The 15,592-nt window shown below is 34.0% G+C and overlaps 1 protein-coding gene across 4 annotated transcripts in view; it reads left to right on the top strand.

Annotated features, from left to right (window-relative positions):
- The first annotated feature begins 582 nt into the window (after window positions 1-582).
- The window catches only part of LOC106620468 (alpha-tocopherol transfer protein), a 29,046-nt gene continuing 14,036 nt past the window's right edge, over window positions 583-15,592 (top strand). The window contains exons 1-2 of one of the 4 annotated variants that reach the window (XM_070106721.1): window positions 583-708; window positions 6,943-7,032. The gene's annotated coding sequence lies outside the window, so the exon portion shown is untranslated. Of the gene's footprint in view, window positions 795-6,942; window positions 7,033-15,592 lie in introns of all 4 variants that reach the window. The other 3 variants (XM_070106719.1, XM_070106722.1, XM_070106720.1) reach the window with 3 other exon arrangements.

The following is a 15,592-nucleotide window of genomic DNA, read 5'->3' as shown; positions in this document are numbered from 1 at the left end:
TAAGTACATTATATAAAAGGAAAACAACAAAATCTTAATGCAGTTGTATGTTTTCAATCGTTCGGAATACGAATAACTCGTTTATGGTGGTAAATTCGACATTATCAAGTCCATCGCGGCATGTCAAGAGCTTCTTTGCTGCCACACCAAGATAAATACAATACTAGGTTGAAGTTAAACAACATTGTGCCTGTATTGGTTCCTCTTTGACTAATAACATGCAAATTTTGAGTTCAAAATAAAAACATAGTATTATTTAATAGCGTAATATTTATGAATATATGTACACTTATATTAGTTTCATGAAGTACATATGGTTATGCTTTGTGCATCGTATACATATGGTATGTACATATATATTATATATAAATTAATATTTATAACATACGCTCATACTTATCTAGACACTTACACACGAACATTAATAAGATTTTGAACGAGCTCAGTTGCATTTTAGAACTGGTCTATAGATTTACAAAAAGATGATACTTAGTTAGAGATTATTTTAAACCAATTCGCGCTTTTTACTTCGTGTTTTAACCGAGTAACACAAAAATACTCATAATCTCTTTGATACCTTAGCTTATAACCGCAGTTTATTCCGATCTTTGTTTGGGAAAGGTTCTTAAGTGATAAGATCGTGTATAATAGTGCGTGCTTTTGGTTCTCAGTGCATTTTTCGAGGTTTTGGTGCGGATATTACATATTGTAAGGAATATAGCATATTGTAACAGGAATATAGCATATTCGCTCCACAGAATATACTCGTTAAAAATATCCATCCAAGAAAAGAAGTACGTTTTTATATTTTTCAAATTGAAGATAAAGTCATGAACAATAAAAGTATGGCAGATTTGTATAATATAAATATTTAACACAGTTAGACTGATTCCAAGCTACTTTTTTAATCGTCTATTTATTTTTTTCGCGTATATCTACTATCTTTTCAACATACTGATTTGAATTTCTATTTTTGTTGTTTACTTCCATTAGCTACAATACCCTATTGCTCATAGAGCTGAGGTATAAATAAATATATTCGAAAGTTAAAGAAAAAGAAAAAAATAGTCAGTATCAATAGTTTCTTATTTGTGTATATAAAATCGATCTATGTATGTATGAAAAAATAATGTAATTTAATAATAATTTATCTCAATGAATTTCAAAACTAAAATTAATTCAGGGAACAACATCAACTCGTTATGACCAACTTATTAAAAATAAATATTTCCTATATTGAATTATTTTGGAAATTTTGTATGAGATACAAATTTGGTGGTGGCTAACTTCCATAGCTTTTTATACCCTGAACAAGGTCTATTAAATTTGCAAAGAAATTTGTAACACACAGAAGAAACGTGGGAGACCCTATAAAATACATATATATAAATGATCAGCGTGAGGAGCTGAGTCGATATAGTCATGTCCATCTGTCTGTATATACGCCAACTATGTTGTTCCATAGTTTTTAGGCAATCGACCTAAAGTTCTTCACACCCTTTTCATCCCAAGAAGCTGTTTCTTCGTCGGAACCGCCGATATTGAACCTCTGAAGGAGGAGCTGCCATACAAACTGGCCGATCGAAATCAAATATTTCACATTTATTACCACTTGCTATAAAGGCAAAGCATAATTTCCGAACAAAGTGTTCAGATCGGACCACTATATTATATATCTGCTATATAAACTGACTGATCAATATCAAGTCCCTCTACGGAACATTTTTTTATTTGAAAATATATCTTTATGAAATTTGACATGAATTATTGTCCAAGAAAGCGGTTAAGTCTCCGAACTCAAGTCCTTGTACGGAAAACTTTTTTATTTGAAAATATATCTTTACGAAATTTGACATTCAGTGAGTCCACTTAAAAACGGTTTAGAAGTGGTACAAGCGCTTTTCAGAAGGTCGAGAAGATGTTGATGACGATGAGCATCCTGGATGTGCGACCACGTCAACAAGCGAAGAAAACATCGAAACAGTGAAAAGTATTGTTCTTGAAAATCTTCGAATCACTATTATGGAAGTTGCAGAGGATGTATCAATCGGCTCATACCATTCAATTATCTCGAATGTTTTAATTATTAATTTTGAGCAAAAGCAATATCGCATTAGTATCTCGCAGGAGTTGTTGAATGACGTCATTCACAATTTTTTCAATCTTTCTTTCTCTGCGACTTTTTTCTATTTCTTAAACTGTAAAAACCAATGAAAGGAAAGCGTTTTGCCACAAATGATAAGATCAAGTCAGAATTGAAAAGAGCTTATGGCTATACCGAAAAGCGCATTTCATTGCTTCGTGGATTGGAAATATGCGTTGGTACAAGTGTATTATAGATATTGATGAAGAAATATAGACTTTTCGAAAAAAATTCAAAATTCATCTTTTCCTTTGAACACACCTCGTATATTATAGCTCCAATCAGAGAATGTTAATGAATAGAGAAAGCGCAAATTTAAATTAATTTTTTTGGAGTACTAATTTGTAGTTTTCAAATGAAATAACATCGAAATATATAATTTCGAAAAGAAAAACACACCACGCAATGTGATAAACGCAGAATATGTTATATTTTGTTTCGGCATCGAAAGCCGAAGTGCGCAACTTTAATCCGCTAAACCTAACCTACTCCCATCTCATATCTCTCCCATGGAACCACCGGATTAAGTATTACTTCATGGGAGGGAAAAGGATATTTAAGTCTTCTCTACGGAACGGACTGACTGACTCCTAAGCTGTTGCAAGTATCTCAGTTTTGTCATAATTAGAGCTGCCGCTTCGCTGACAGCTTTCCATTTTTCAGAAGACTGACACATATGTGTTGTCAGAGTTTTCACCGTTACACTATCGCCGAGTGTAGATTTTTACTTTTCCTAATATTTAAAAAACGGGGGCACTGAAAAAATACGTGTTCAGAATCTTCTATGCACTCTGTACACGTCGGACAATACGGACTAACATCATGATTTATTTGGAATAGATACTTTCTAAAGCATCCATGCCCACTCAGTATTTGGGTTAGGTGGAAATTCAGGTCCCATGTCGTCTGTCTATCCACGAATGAATGTCCGGAATCTGTCTATGAATCCATCGTCCTTTAAATGAGGTTTGATGAAGACGGCTCTGACAGCTGGTACATTCGCGCGAATTCGTCCCCCTGGATGTCAATAGGCGGCATGCTGGCTAGTAAATCAGCAGCATTATTTGATATCGTTCGGAAAGAACTTATTACTCGGATTGCAGAAAGCCTATGTACTGCGTTCATTTGTCTAGCATATGATTTTATGTGTAGCGCTTGTATCCATATTGGTGCTGCATATAATATTACTGAACTCATTGCTTGTAATATTAAAAACCGCCGGCTGGAACCCACGCAGCCTCTATTACCCATCTTTCTCGATAGAGCAGTATAAATTTTGTTTGCTTTATCGGAAGTATACACCAGGTGTTCTTTAAATTTTAATTTGGAGTCTAGTATTACCCCCAGATACTTCGCCTGCGGCTGTGAAGTAATCTCGCACCCCCCTATGGTGAGTGATAACTTTTTTTCCACCGTCCTTGTGCTTATAAGCAAGCTTTCCGTTTTCTGCTCAGCCAGCTCTAAACTCATGGTAGCAAACCATTGGCGCAGCCATCTAGATGTTTAGCCACCGCTACCACTAAGAGATCATCCGCATACGCTATTGGTTTCACGTTTTTTGGTTGATGTATTTTTAGTACCCCGTCGTATATCAAGTCCCTTAGTAGAGGGCCTAAGACCAAGCCTTGCGGTACTCCACTCGAGATAGTAACAATATGCGATTTTTAAAATAGCTCATTATAATATTTACGAGATATTGGGGAGCGCGTATTTCGTATAGAGCTTTGATTATATTTGCCCACTTTGCGGACTTGAACGCATTTCTCACGTCCAGAGTAATTAGCGCGCAATACTTTTTTGTGCCACCTTTCCATCTATTGCCATTTACTGCACATTTCGCAGTATCAACGACCTCTCTTAGTGCGTCAATAGTGGACCTTTTTTTTATAAAGCTATAAATATGCTATATAGACACAACAAATGTTCTTAAATTAATTATCGATGCGCATACCTATATTATTTAGAGTTGTATTTTCAATTTCTATGATATTACATAATTTATAATTATAAAAAGCCTTTTGAACTAAAAAGAAGGATTACTGGTAAAAACTTAAGACTTTATAATAAATTAAACATTGAATAGACAGTTTTTTCAACTCATGAATGTGCGTTTCGAGGGCAACATGCTTATTGAACAAGGGGTAATAATAAAACTGTGGCTACAGCGGCCGTGTTCCCACTTGAGGTGGCTTAGGTAGAAAGCGTGAAGGAGAACTCAATGCGAATACAAGCACTTGCGTTCGAATCCTAAAACTCATGAAACTTAAATTTTATTTAATTTTTTTTATTTTATTATTTCAGTAACTTAATAGCGAATTTTACTCACTGAGATAATTAAAATATTTCAGTAAAATATGTTCATATGTTTAGGTTCATTGAATTTTCCCTTATTTATGCGTATTTTCACAAATATGACAATCAACATACATTGATAAATTCACGTACGCTGATGCCTGCTTCTCCTTGCCCCGTGCAAACAATGTTCCAACTAACTCTTCAATTTTGCTTTTAATGGTTAAAACGAAGAAATTTGAACGACCGATGGCATGGAGGATTCAGGGGGCGCACTGCCATATATGTAAATATTTCAGCTATATCTCTCATTAGTCAGTTGTATGTTAAAAGTTAAAATTTAGTAAAAATTTGTGTGCACTTATGTATATTATTACGTAAATATTATTATAATAGGAAAAAAGCCGTTTATTATTTCGTTATTTATTCCTCCATACGAATCAGCCGCTATCATTAATAGTAAGCCTCAGATAAAACGTATCTGGGCATGGTGGCAAGCGAACGAAATAATGGCGAGTTCGCGCGGAGACGGAGCGGAGCACAAAATTGAGTTCGGACAAAACGTTGATAAAAAAACAGAGACATATGTGCATACATACGAGCTCGCATACTATTGACGCCAAATTGTGCGCAGTGTCCGGAAGTTGATAAAATTTGTTTCAATCGACAATTTTCCGACAATGTCGGCTATGTTGTCATGATTGTCCTTTTTGCAGTGCTTTGTTGTAGAAAATTGACGTATGGTCTTTTGAAGTTCTACGATTACCGATTGGGCTACATTTCCATAGCGTCGAAATTATATAAAATTGGCTAAATCGAAAATAAGTAAACATGTAAAAGCACTATATGCAGTGTACTTAGAATAAATAGAAGTAATTAAAGAATTAATATCAATGATAATTGTACAGAAATTGTAAAATTTAATGCCATGTATATTTCTATTCCAATCTCTTGGAATTAATTCACTCACCACTGCTTTTTGGTTTATAACGCAACAATTTTATTATTATATGTAAATATTAAATGCAATTATATTTGAAGCCACTCAATAAAAACAAAACACTTGTGACGCAGCCTAAAAATATTTGAATATAGTAATATAACGCAATTGACCGGAACAGTTGACGGTGTGTTCTTTGTGAGCGAAATACGAAAAAAAAAACAAAAAATTTCTCGCAAGATTGTAGTTTATGCCCTCTTGTGCATAGTTCACATGACGTATGTTATTCTGTTCGGATGTGAACGATTGCGTTTTGTAAAGGCTTCTGTTTAATTTGTTTCTGCTACTAGCTTGGGATCTATTGAAGCTACTTTTTAGGTCGTGTTGTACAATTTTTGTTTTAATTATTTTTATTGTTTTTTCTACCCTTTCAGCGATTTTGTACTGGATAGTTAGAAAGTCTTTCATTTGTTGCCACGTGGGCATTTCTTTCGTGATGAGAGCGATGGCTCCCATAAAAGTAATGATTTTTCTGGTAATGCGGCGGTGCATAGGTTTACCAGTATAGGGTCCCAGCTGTTTGTGGGAATTAGAAACAGTGGATTGTAGTCTAAGAAACTCTTCACTTGTTTCTTTTCGAATTTAAGGCAAGTTTATTAGTGTCGTTACTTTTTTATCGACCAATATTCTTTCATTTTCATATCTGGATTTTAGAGCTTCCCAAGCCAAATTGAAATTTTCGTTATTAAGTGCGAACTGTTTGACTATTACGCCTGCTTGACCTTCTGTTTTGTATCGGAGGTGATAAAATTTTTGTGCTTGTGATAATTTTGGATGGTTGATGTATACGGCTGTATACATGTCCTGGAAGGACGGCCGTTCTTCGTAACCTCCATAAAATTTTTCTGTGTCACATGCGGGCACCTCGAGTTGGATGCCTGAATTTGCCTCTTGATTTTGTACTTGGTGCAGCTCTATTTTCGCATGGGGAGTAGGTGCGATAGCTTTTATTAGCTTTAACTGATCGGAGATCATAGCTCTTATAGCTTCGTACTGGTCTAAGCAGTTTTTATATTTGGCGTAAGCCAATGATTTAAAATTTAGTGGTAGATCTGAATCGTCAGATTCTACTATGGCTTCATGAGCCGCTTGGAGACGAGTCCAAACATTTTTAAGATTTTGCTTTTTTATTCCTAATAGCGATTCAGAGATGTCTTGAATCGATGAAGATGAAAATCGATTGCAGTATCGTATTAATCTGTCACTCTCGGAAATGAATTCGGCAACCTTTTTTGAGCGTGTAGCTCCTGCAGGTGTAGTTTGATTTTTGTCGTCATTAACCATTTTTGTTATGTTATTTATTACTTATGTGTCAAAGTTAATTAAAATTTTCTCAGTGTAAACTGATTTAAATGTAGCGATATGGGATGAGTTATACCGTTTTGTATTTAATTGCTTATATTTTTATTATTTATCCCGATTGTAAATTATATTTTATTAATTTATTTATTAAGAGCCGCACTTTTAACTTATTTATATTTCTTATATCCGAATGTTTTGTATATAGGTACACCCTAATACACGGACTTGTATGTATATATTTATATGCTCGTGAAATTGAGAGCTCGTTGAAGAGATCAATACACTTTGTACATATGTAAGTATGCACGGATTGTTTGTGCGTATGTATGTTTTGTTTTTAATGCAATTGAGAGCTCGTTGAAGAGATTAATGCGCTTTTGTTTTTGTATGCAATCCTGCTTGTTTTTGTTTGCCAAAGAACAAGGGGTATTGCCGGATAATTGCCTATGAGGACTTTGAAAATATTATATAAAATTGTATATACCAATATATGTATACATATTTTTTTAAGTATGCTGCTGGAAATTTTTTTTGTTTAACCCCGCTTTTTGTTTTTTAATAAATTATTTATTGTTAATATTTTTTTTTTTAAATAATTGATTTGTTTACTGACCGTCTACTTATTTTTGAAATAATATGTAATTTTTTCAATTCGTTTATAAAATTTCCAAATCGAACTGACCCAAGGTATATAAGCATAGGCAGATGTATGCCGTGTTTATGTACATACATATATATTAAATATGCGTATTATTTTCGTGGTACGAATAAAGCGAGAATAGAGATTTGATAATGCGCAGGCAGTTAATCGATCTTGGCTAGAGGTTAATATTTTAATGTGCAAATTTGTATTTGTCACGTATGTACCATATATTACAGTTTTAAAAATTTCGCTTGTTAATATATATGGTATATATTGCGTTTGCAATTATATGTATAAAGAATAAATACGAATGTATGTACGTATTATAAATAAGTTTATATGTATATTTTTGCACTAAAGTATGCATATATGTATGTTTGTATGTTTACTTTTATTTATATATTTTTTTGTGGTGAATTTTGTGTGGGTAAATATACGAAGGTAAGCGTATATTAACAAAAAATTATTATTTCTTGTTATTCATGTTATATAATATGTATGTGGATACATATACATATAATATTAAAGTTTATATAAAGATAAATTGTATCTTTTTGATAAACATACAAGTATGCGCAAAAATAAATAAAAGTGGAATGAATACGCTCATTTTGATTCTGTAGGATATTTTGTGGAGGGTGTATGAATGTAGGTATATATGCTGCCTTTATGCCTTCTGCGTTTTGTTACAGTGTCTGTCCTCTTCGGCATTCAGCTGGCTAATTCCTTATGAGTGTTAAATTTTGGTTTTTATGATCGCGCCCGCCTATTTTAGTTTCGCAAACGCTTTAAGTTGTTCCTGTTCATTAAAATCGCTTTATATATGTATGTATTTTTTTAAAATTAAAGCACAAACTTTCATGTGTATATGTTTGAGGGACCGCGCCCGTTTCTTTTGTTTTTGTTTATGTTTTATTGTTCATGCGCGTTGCGTAAGCGCTGTGCTTACTGAACAGAGGATAATAATAAAACTATGGCTAAAGCGTCCGCGTTTCCACTTTTGTGGTGGCTTAGGTCTTAAGCGTGAAGGAGTTGAGCTCAATCCGCATACGAGCACTTGCGTTCAAATCCTAAAACTCATGAATCTTAAATTTTATATAATTTTTTTATTTTATTAATTAAAATCTTAGCATATCTCAATTCTATCACTTTAATAGCATATTCTTGAAATAATTAAAATATTTCGAGGATATATAATGTGTTTATATGTTTAGGTTTATTGTATGTTCCCTTATTTATGCGAATTTACACAAATGTGATAATCACACACTTCACACATTCTTCTTGTTCCGCACAAACAATGACTTTTGTCTACACTTTTTGCTTTTTGCGAGAAGCAATTTGAACGACCGCAAGCAAGGAGAAGTCAGGGGGGCACTGCCACATAATTTTTATACTCTCGCAACATGTTGCTACAGAATATAATAGTTTTGTTCACCTAACGGTTGTTTGTATCACCTAAAACTAATCGAGTAAGATATAGGGTTATGTATATATAAATGATCAGGATGAAGAGACGAGTTGAAATCCGGGTGACTGTAACTTGAGTAAAAATTGAGATATCTTTCTGAAACTTGGTACACATGTTTCTTGGAACAGTAAAACGGTTGGTATTGCAGATGGGCGTAATCGGACCACTGCCACGCCCAAAAAACGACATTAATCAAAAACAAATAAATTGTCATAACTAAGCTCCGCAATAAGATACAAGACTGTTATTTGGTACACGAGATCACATTAAGGAGGGGCATCTGCAGTTAAAATTTTTTTTTAAATGGGCGTGGTCCTAATAGGCTAAATGTGCATATATCCTAAACTACTAAAGCTATAATAACAAAATTCACTGGAAGCAAATATGTTTAGAACCTCTAGCTACGGTGTGAAAATGGGTGAAATCGGGTGACAACCCCACCCACTCCCCATGTAACGGTACTGTTAAAAACTACTAAAAGCGCGATAAATCAAGCACTAAACACGCCAGAGACATTAAATTTTATCTCAGGGATGGTATGAGATGACTTTATAGGAACCGCGTTCAAAATTAGACAGTGGGCGTGACACCGCCCACTTTTAGGTGAAAACCCATATCTTGGGATCTTTTTAACCGATTTCAACCAAATACATATGGTACATAACATTCTTTTTATATTTCTATGTTATGGTGCGAAAATGGGCGAAATCGGATTACAAACATGCCTATTTTCCATATTCCATATGGCAAATCAAGCAACAATGATTATATCGGCGTAAAACTTTGCTTGAGTAATACATTTAAAGTATGCCACCTTGTGACCAAAAATTCTCTAAATCGAACCAAAACTGTTCAAGCCCCTAGATACTGAATATGTGGACCCCAGTACCTATAGTTGACTTTTTACCGTAAATATCGGCCATTGTGTAAGATATATAATTAAAATTCATATAATAGAATAAATAAATGAAACTATCGATAATAGTATGTCTTTGTTTCAAAAATGGTTTGAATCGGATCAATAGTTCTTGTAGCCCTCATATATCTAATATGAATATTTTTGAACTTCCGCGTGACTTTATACCGCATATGTGAGTTATCTCAATGAAAATGAGAGAGCGTGTTTTACTCATAACAAGATCAAATCGGGTGAAAATTTTCCTTAACCCCCAGGTAACTAATATCAGGATTTTCGAACATTCGTCTGACTTTACTCCATTTGATTGGTGATGGTATGTGAGGTACCTTAATGAAACAGTGGGGGCATTTTATTAGTCTGTGGCATGTTAGTAGTATGTGGTATTGCCTCAAATTCCATATAATACTTATAATGCTTTACGTTATTCTAACCAGTTTTATGCCGAATATGTCGGTCAGTGAGTATTAATATTTTTTTTTTATATATAAAATTGCTTCAAAATATGTTCTCGAGTATAGCTGAGCAATGTCAAAATTAATATATTTCTCTATCCTCAATATATTATATATATGATTTCCGTCTTTCCACCTGACTTTAAACCGTTCCGGTTGATCAACGTGATATTTTAACGAATAAAGTGGAAAAGATTTCTTAAAAATTATGTGGTTTGACGCTGAATTAGAATGAAATTAGTATGTGAGGTACCTTAATGAAACAGTGGGAGCATTTTATTAGTCTGTGACATGTTAGTAGTATGTGGTATTGGAAAAAATTCATAAAATCGGGTTAATACTGCCCTCAAATTCCATATAATACTTGTAATGCTTTTCGTTATTCTAATCAGTTTTATGCCGAATATGTCGGTCAGTGAGTATTAATATTTTTTTTTTATATAAAATTGCTTCAAAATATGTTCTCGAGTATAGCTGAGCAATGTCAAAATTAATATATTTCTCTACCCCCAATATATATAAATTATTTCCGTCTTTCCACCTGACTTTACACCGTTCCGGTTGATCAACGTGATGTTTTAACGAAATTAAGTGGAAAAGATTTCTTAAAAATTATGTGGTTTGACGCTGAATTAGAATGAAATTAGTATATACTAAGTCTAAACCTCACACCTTCATATAATGAATTCCGATTCTCTGATTGACGTTTGCCACCTAAGCTTATAATATAAAATTTAGCCTCTTTGGTGGAGTTAATATCACATTCATACTTATGTATATCTCACTTCAAGCAATAAAACTGAGACTAAGTTTATGGCCTTTAATATAAGTCAAGAAGACACCAAATTTGATTGTAATTTAATCACGATATCATTTAATAATGGATGTTTAATTCAACATTTTTTAATATACGGTTTGGAGGAATTTTCTGGTCTTTGATTTTCCCAGCTCACATGTACTACTTATGGTATAATTTTTTTCGTCAATTTGATAATTTAATGAAATTAAATGGACAGTTTTTCTTAAAAATAATGTATATCGCTGCATATGAATGAAATTGGTCTAGACTTTGTTTAAACCTTATAACCCTAAGAGAGAGAGTTGTTTGCATCACTTCTATATACATACATTTCTTTTAATATATGGTGATAATCAGTGGTTAGGTATATTTTCTCCGCCATCATGTTGAACTTATAAAATATACCAGTCAATAATGCTAAACAAGTTTCTTAGAGTGCTGGATTTTGTATAGAGCAAAAAAATCTTTATAGAAAAAATTGCATGAAATAAATATTAGTAATGTGGTATCAAAAGGACTAAAGACCCTTTTGATGTGGTTATAGAAAAACTGCGACCATCGGTCAACTGTCTATTATTTCAGTTTCAGGTCATGAGGTGAACTGTAAACTCAAGAAAATTACATTTTTACCTAGCGCCGTTGGCAGCTTATGAAAGGTTTAGATATTAAGACAGAAAGAAGAAAATCTACATACCTGCTCTACATATGTGTATACCATACTTAATTATATGTAAGTTATTGTTAATTTAGCCTTCATGGGTAGATCCTTCAAAATAGGTACCATAGATCCCCCTGTTTTAGAAAGCGTTTAACAAAAGTAATTTACGGAGGGGTTTTCCGAGAACTTAATTTCAATACAATGAAATAAACTACTAATTTCTAAAATATAAATATAACTAAATATTATGTATTATTATGTTAGTGAATAGCTAAGTAATATATAGGTATACAAAAGTACGTAAGCTGTACCAACATGTTGCAAGAGTATAATAAATATCAGTACACTGTGTTTGTAGTTTCAGTTTCACCAGATGTCTTTACCAGCAAAGTGCTTTATTCAAACTAATTTTAGTGTATTAGTTATATAGTGTTTAAAGTATTATTATAAACAGTGACGAGCAAAACCGTATTATATACAGTGGCGAGCAAACACATATACATATGTGCACCAGTATACCACAGTACCTATACACGGAACAGGAAAGGAGTCATAGCAAGGACTTACAAGGAATTACAGTGAAAGAGAGCAGCACCTAGGACCCAACTTTTAACACCCGGACGGACTGAGTTATATAAGTATTATCTATAAGTATTTTACATATTAATCCATTTATTATTAATTAATTATGCCTAGATTAAGTATAAAATCTATATTACTAAGTCGTCTTCAGAATAGAAGACGTATGAGAGTTCTTCGTGCAAACTCTTTATATAGAGATAGTGAGCAGTCACAAAATACTGTAAGTCCCGCTAATCGTAGATTAGATTCCGATGTACGTCTGTCCGAACAAATTATCAATACAAATCAACATAGAACCAGGCGGGAAAATCCCCAAATTCGCTCTGAAGAGCAAATAAGAGATACTCGAGGTCATAGGTCTCGGCGTGAAGACCCCGAGGTTCGATCTGTTGAGCAAATTGCAAATACTGTTCAACATAGAACAAGGCGGCAAGATCCACAAATTCGCTCTGAAGAGCAAATAAGAGATAATCGAGGTCATAGGTCTCGGCGTGAAAACCCCGAGGTTCGATCTGTTGAGCAAGTTGCAAATACTGTTCAACATAGAACAAGGCGGCAAGATCCACAAATTCGCTCTGAAGAGCAAATAAGAAATACTCGAGGTCATAGATCTCGTCGAGAAAATCCTGAGGTACGTTATGATGAACAAAGTAGGAACACTAGGGATCGTAGAGAACTTCGCGCACGAAATCCTGAGTATAGGAATTTAGAGCGCATTCGTGATCAAATGCAAAGGGAACATGCAAGAAAAAATCCTGAAATAAGGAGAGAGGAGCGTGATAGAGAAACACAACGTCGACAGCTTAGTAGGAGGGGTATGAGGGAAGAAATTTTGAATCAGAGACGTCTTAGACAAGGTCAAGTTCGCCTTCTTAGAGATAACCCACTCAATAGACAAATTGAAAACCAAAGGCAGTCCCAACGAGTCCGATTAACGAGAGAAAATAATGTTATAGAAACTGTTAATAGTGGCAATTTAACAGATTTCAAAAACATTTATTTCCAAAATATAAATAAGGGCCCTACTGAAATACGTATTTGCTGCGGCGGCTTATGGTTTTCACACCAAGTTCGCAAATTAAATTTCGAAACTATTGCGCAAGGTCACCCGAATGCTGCATCCGCCTTCTTTTTAATGCAAAAATTTCCTTCAGAAGATGGAAATTACAATTTTTGTGCTGCTTGCAAAAATGCGATTGTTAAAAAGAACGTTCCAAAAATATGTTTAGCTAACGGTCTAGACTTTCCTGAAATACCGGATTGTTTGAAAGGTTTAACCCCAATTGAAGAACGTCTCATAATGCCTAGATTGCCTTTTATGACAATCCGTCCGTTAGGATATCAAGATCAGAGTTTACTGCTGTTGTTAATATACAAACTTCTGTTAACAATATTGTGACATCTCTACCAAGACATCTCATGTTATACAAATTCACTTAAGAAGGCGTTTGGAATACAATCATGATTACATGATCGATACCATGGAAGCTTTGCAATTCTTAGTGAATACCCCTCTGTATCGTGAGCACAATATACGTATTAATGAAAACTGGATTTCAGAATTTAATAACCAAGAAGAAGTTCCGTTCCAGGCGGTCAAGAAACTCTTTTGGACAATATTCCTGTAGAAAACTTAGACCATAACCGTTAAGTTATAGCGCCAAGTGAAGGACAAAGACCAGTTGACATAATTCAAGATAATAACTCAGAAGAATTGTCATTTGGAACAATATACGTTGGGCAGAAGCGTACATGCTCTGAAACGTATAGCAAGATAATACGTTCTGAAATTCGCCGTTTTGATAGAAGAGCGTGTACCATACCAAAGTTGTTCTATGATTACAAAAAATTAGAACTGCTACAAATTAAGAATAGTACATCCATTTGCCTTGGAAAGTTTTCAGGTCGCAACCGAGTTACGGCCCAAAATCTATTAAACGAAAACTTTGTTCAAAACTTGATTTAACACGATGATGGTTACAAGGTTTTGAAAGGCGTTAGATCCTTACCTGCGCATTGGGAAGCTGAGAAGAAAAAGCCAATCGCTATGATTCGCCAATTTGGGCTTCCAACCTTCTTTATCACTTTATCGGCTGCAGAATCTCAATGGGTTGAGCTTTTGGTCATCCTCTCTAAAACTGTTGATTCTAAAGATATTTCGGAAGAGGAAGCCAACAGTTTAACAACCCAAGATAGATATCGCTTAATTCGGTCAGACGCGGTTACTTGTGCTAGATATTTTGACTACCGCTATCGACAAATTCTTAAGCTTTTTAAAGATAACGCCAGCATTTTTGGAGAGCATTTTGTTACAAATTTCTACTGGAGAGTGGAGTCCCCGCATGTACATGGCATGTATTGGCTTAATAATGCTCCCAGGATTAACCTTCAAGATCCTCAGACATTCCCTGATATCATTAGTTTTATTGACAATTATATTTCTACCGATGGTTCGATCAGCCACTTAGAAAATTATTTGGGTTATCAAAAGCATAACCACAGTCGGTCTTGTACTAGGGAAATAAGAGGACAACAGTTTTGTCGTTTTGGCATACCATATCCACCAATGCCTTCAACGCAAATACTGTTACCTCTTACAGAAACAAGTCTAAATTCAGAAAGACACAAGGAAAACTTTTTCAAAATTCAAAACGTTTTAAATTCAAATATGACTACAGAAGACATTTCTAATTTAAACGATTTTGAACACTTCCTGTCTGATAGTAGAATAAATATGTCTTTTGATGACTATTTGTTAGCCCTTAGGTCAAGTTTAACAAAACCCAAAATTTTTCTAAAAAGAAAATTACAGGATCGTTTTATAAACACTTATAATCTTCTGATTTTGGAACTCCATAGAGCAAATATGGATATCCGATACATACTGGATGCATATGCTTGCTGTTCGTATATAATTAATTATATTAACAAGTCTATCAAAAAAATCTTTATAGAAAAAATTGCATGAAATAAATATTAGTAATGTAGTATCAAAAGGACTAAAGACCCTTTTGATGTGGTTATAGAAAAACTGCGACCATCGGTCAACTGTCTATTATTTCAGTTTCAGGTCATGAGGTAAACTGTAAACTCAAGAAAATTACATTTTTACCTAGCGCCGTTGGCAGCTTATGAAAGGTTTAGATATTAAGACAGAAAGAAGAAAATCTACATACCTGCTCTACATATGTGTATACCATACTTAATTATATGTAAGTTATTGTTAATTTAGCCTTCATGGGTAGATCCTTCAAAATAGGTACCATAGATCCCCCTGTTTTAGAAAGCGTTTAACAAAAGTAATTTACGGAGGGGTTTTCCGAGAACTTAA

The sequence above is a fragment of the Bactrocera oleae genome, chromosome 3 (assembly GCF_042242935.1).
Source record: "Bactrocera oleae isolate idBacOlea1 chromosome 3, idBacOlea1, whole genome shotgun sequence".
In the NCBI taxonomy this organism is placed as follows: Eukaryota; Metazoa; Arthropoda; class Insecta; order Diptera; family Tephritidae; genus Bactrocera; species Bactrocera oleae.
This window is presented reverse-complemented; position numbering and strand designations above follow the sequence as displayed.